Raw genomic sequence first — 5,118 nt, forward strand, 5'->3', positions numbered from 1 at the left:
GGAGGTGACGGTGCACAAACACGACCAAGGCTTTTATGGCTGATGAATTTACGATCTCAGAAGGTTATTTACCGGGATAGGTTCTTTTTTTTAGATAAAAATGAGCTTAAACTCTGGAGGGAACATTGCTCACTGCTTTTATTTATTTTTTAACGAGCATGAAGACCGCGTTAAAACTGTTCGGATCTTGCGTTTATTTTTAAACGAGCATCAACCATGTGCTAAAACTGCTCGAAATACCAGTCATAAAATAAGAATGCCTCCTCTAAGGTTCCATTTTTTATAGAGCTTGCGCCTTACCAAAGCTATGCTCCAACTCATCCTTCCTTTATGTAAGTTCGGAAAACGGTTAATCTTAAAACCAGATAAATAACCGCCCCTAGCTTACACTCCAAAAGGTTTGCATGCCCCCAGGTATAGGATAGAATTTCGAGGCTGCCCCTCTTCTCCCCCACTTCTGCTCTTCTTTGGGTGTTCCCAGCTACTTGTCACCTTGCTAATCTAATGTTTAACGATACTAGTCTTCTCGTTATTTTAAGGGGTCTTACGCGGTACTTGTCTTCCCGTCGGCCCAACTTTTAACGAACAGCTGTTTCTGACAAGAGAAGAACACTTCTCAAAGACAAAACATTGGTGTTATTGAAGGAGGCTTGCCTCTTTCTTATTATCCAAAGACGGTTCTATTTGCTGCCGCAAATCAATCTCTTTCTTTGGCGATGTCTATCATTAGGTTACTCAAAGATGGTTACCCTATGTCACAACAATAGAATCTCTTTCTTTGGAGGCTGCCCCTACTTATCCTTCAAAACATTTGTTTTAATGGGTGAGGCTTGCTTTTCCCCAAAGATGGTTACTGCTTGTCGCAATAAGGGAATTCCTACTTGGGCATTGCCCACTTCTTTAGACAAAGGTGAATGACTCTTTTGCCAAACACATAACTTTAACAAAAGAATACTATTCCAGAACAACCCCTCTTCCATCCACGGACGGGGTACGGACTAGTCATATTCTTCTGCGGAAATTCTACCTTATACCCAGGGTTTCTTCTGCCCGAAGCAGACCAGGGTGCATGCCCCCTGGGTTCCAGTCTTTCTTTCCGAATCACTCGCACTCATCGGGAAGGAGGACTGGGGGTGGAGGCATATCTTGAGTGAACAGACCATTTAGGATTGGTATTTGACTATTTGCGATGCGAGATCCCGGAAATGAAAGTTGGTCTACGAGCTTGACCATCCTCCCTTCGTGTGGAAAACACATTACTCTAAAGAGTGAGGAGACTATCGCTCCCATGCAATAAATATAGTCACGTCCAAGGAGTAGGTTATAATCCAAGGGTCCTTGGAAGACCATCACGTTCAAATTAACGGTCTTCCCTTTCAATGTAGCAGGCACATTGGGGAGGATTCCTAATGGTCGACTGGTTCCTTTATCAAAACCTGAGAGATTTCTTAACTCAGGTAAAAGTGCCGGGGAACCCAGTGCTTTCCAAGCAACAGAGGAAAGGATACTCACAGACGCCCCTTCATCAATGATAGTACCAGCCATAATCATTCTATAGATCTGGACAATGATTCTGAATGGTATACTGGCTGGTAACCGGGGTCTGCCTAGTTGATTCCAATCAAAGGATACAACCAGGTTGCTTGGTGGTGGGACCGAATATACAGCCGGGTATGACCCTGATGATGTTCCTTCCTGCGATAAAGGAATGGGCGCATTGCCCTGACGCTCATCTGAGTCAGTGCTAATGAAAAGAACCTGGATGGTGTCATCCTTATTCTCTTCAGTGAGGGTGTCGCATGAAGATGACTCTTCGGCGACGGTGTCATTTGAAGATGAAACTTCTGAAGGTAGAACCGGGTCAACTGCCGTATCGACCTTTGGACTTTCGTCTGGTCTGGATTCAGTAGGTTCATTTTCAGTGACTGACGCTTCAGCCGACCACTTGAGCAGGCCAGCTGTATTTTCAACCAACGAAGGACTTGGCACGAGTTTTTTGTATCCAAGAGGAAGTTTTACCGGTGAAACCGGACGATCTTCCAAAACTCTCTTCACTTCGTCTAAGAAGGGACAACGGTGGATGGCATGACTGCCTTCACACAACTTACAGGGGAATCTTACTCCCCCTTTTTGTCTTGATCCTTCACTTTCACTGGTTGACGGAAAGCAATCAACCTGATTGTCAGAGGTTGATGCCCCCGAATTGTGCAGACGAGGGGACCAGTCCCTTAATATCCGGGGAATACAGGGACAATCTCTGTGGAAATGGTCTCCTCTACATATGACACATGGCGATTTAGGCCCGGTCTGTGCAGTGGGTGGGTTTTTGTCAGATGTCTTTTGCTTGCCCCCAGTCGCCTTAGGCTCCTTCTTCTTCTTTTCTTTCTTCTTCTTTTCCTTCTTCTCCTTGGGAGGCTGACTTTTGCTGGCTCTACCTTGCGAAGACGAAGGATCGGAGGAAGAACTTTTGGAAGTAGAAGGCTGGTGGGCAGCTCTAGACTGATCTAACTGTTGACTCGATTGATCAGGAACCATGGTGGCCTGAACTACATTGGTTGAGAACAGCCAAACTGGCAGGCCTATTGTCAGTCCTGGAAGCGACAATGTGGCCATATGGGGCGCACCAACTTCTCCCCAAGAGGAGAAAGGACTAGGACTTCCATCTTGTGGACTTCCTTGGTTGGGGCGTTCCATGTTCTCAACTTACAGATCAACGCGGGAATGAGAGGTGATTATGTTTCGTTTAAAATGAATTTTATAACGACGCTTTATTAGACACAACTTTGCTTTTTCATGTTTTAAGAGTCGAGAAAAAGCTAAAGATGACTCTAGTCGCCTTCGATGTATTAACGAGCCCGAAGTGACAAATGCTCGGTTGGACTTTTTCAGTTATAGAGTTTGAAAAAGGCCAAAAGAAACTGCTCTGGAGATCTAGGCAGAGGGTGTGCCAAACCTTTCGCGAAACCACAGAATACGTTTTACGGTACGGGTGGTCGATCTTCGTGAATGCTGTGTTCACTGCATCACGATTAGTAGGGCGGCCAACACGGCTTCCTAAGGATAAAGGCTTTATTCCTATAGGGGTCTCCCAATATACTCGACGGTACGCGGGAGCACAAGTCCGTATTGATACTTATCGCTTCACCGTGGAGGAATCACCCAACCACTCAACGCTAAGATATCACGTTTAACGACGCCGGAACACGTCTCTAGCTTAGACCTCTATGTGTTTGCGTTATGTTTCAATGCGTTGTTATGTAAATTCAATTCATTTTAATGTTGATCTTGCTTAGCAGTTTGCCTTTAAGGATCACCACGAGATGTATATATACAACTTCTTAAATGCAATCTAAGATGAGAAGCAAAACTTTTCAATCTTTCAACTTTGAAAACCTTAATCTACTGAGGGAAAAGAAAGACATCAAATTTTCACACAGATCATAGAACACACACTAAATGCACTTTTTCCTAAATCAACATACAAACTGTCAATAATGCACATGCACAATGCAGATATTTCTTTTCTTTATCCTTAATGTTGATGTAAGACAAAAAGGAAACTGTTGTATAACTTTGAATCTAATTTCAAGCGAAAGTAAACAAGCTTGTCCAAAATCAAAAGACACCTTAAGATCGACCTGTTTAGACACTGGAAATGTATAGATTCAAACCACAAAATGAAAAACAAACAAACTCAAACAGCCATGAACAGTAATAAAACTAGCTCTTAAGATCGCAAAGACACTTTTACAGTTCAGGATCTAAGAGGCCACAGCTATACTGGTTTGCTTTTCACCATGGGAAACTGTAACTGAAACAAGAAATACTGAAAGAACAATCACAGTTTCATCACACAACTGAGGTGGAATAATGTCAAGGAAAGTTGGTTTACAGCAAGTACAAATGACAAGCAATCAGCAGCAAAATAACAGTGAAAACAGGGCCAAGACTCAGTGGGAAACCTCAGGAAGACATAGCCTAACTGGTTCAGCGCAGGCTCTGGTCTGTCAAACTGACTCTCAGCGCAGTTCCCGAAGGGAGTACCTATGCTGAAATGCAGACTGCCTTTGGACAGCCTGCACTGAGACACGAGAGTTGCGTTTACAAGGGTTTCCGGGTCATAAAAAGCTCAAAAATTCACTGTTTTTGCTAAAATAAAAAGCTATAGGTCAAGTACAAGCTAAGGGATGATCAAGAGGATGAAAAGCTATCACAAAGAGCACAAGAGTCCTTGTGGATCAGCTCTTCAAATCATAAACTTGCTTAGAAACTGAGCCAGAGCAGCTGCCCTCTACTTTGCAATTGAAGGACTCAATTGCAGTTCGATTTGGTTCTCTCCTTGTTTATGAGATGAATAGAAAGAAACACAATAAACCAACAAGATACTAGTTCCCCAACGGAGTCGCCAGTTTGTTGTGGGGAAAAGTATCCGACTCGGAATGACCCTATCCCTACTCTAAGGGTGATAGTTTCTTAGCAACAACTGAAAGTAAAGCTTTGATATTTTTCCTTTATGAAAGTACAGAGAGGGAAGAAAAGATTGACCAACCGATGTCTTTCGCTTTTGTCGATCCTGTCTTCTCTCTTTGCCTCTTGTTCCCAGCTCCTTGCTCCCTTTGCCGGCCCAGCTACACAAAGATCCTGCAAAAACAAGAGAGGGAAACTACAAGAAACATGTACTCATAACTGATGCATGGATTAGAATGAATCAAATATACAGATAAAAACAATACATCATTGCAATACAAGTATATAGGAGAACATCAAAGCTTTATTGATAGAAAAAAAAGGTTCTGGGAAGGTTACAACCATAAATGGCTCCAATCCAGCAGCGCCTCCCCAGCAGCAAGAAATCTCCTCTTCCCCTCTATAAAAGCAATCACCCAATAGCTCTAACTTTAAACCAACAGCACTTCCTTGCTTTGCACAAAATTCCAGCCTCCCTAGACCTCATAGAAGAGCTCTATATATAGGAGATTTGGAGAAAGGATGAGTCAGCTTGAGACTGACCTAAAGCTGCCTTGTGTCCTCTCCCTCTTCAGTTAAATTTCAGTTCTTGAGTCCACTTGGAGATCCTTGCTTCCACATGGAGATCAAGTACCTCTTACTCATCATAGG

Source organism: Pinus tabuliformis, chromosome 8, assembly GCF_031772625.1.
Source record: "Pinus tabuliformis cultivar Carrire ecotype Pingquan chromosome 8, CPIR1, whole genome shotgun sequence".
NCBI lineage: Eukaryota > Viridiplantae > Streptophyta > Pinopsida > Pinales > Pinaceae > Pinus > Pinus tabuliformis.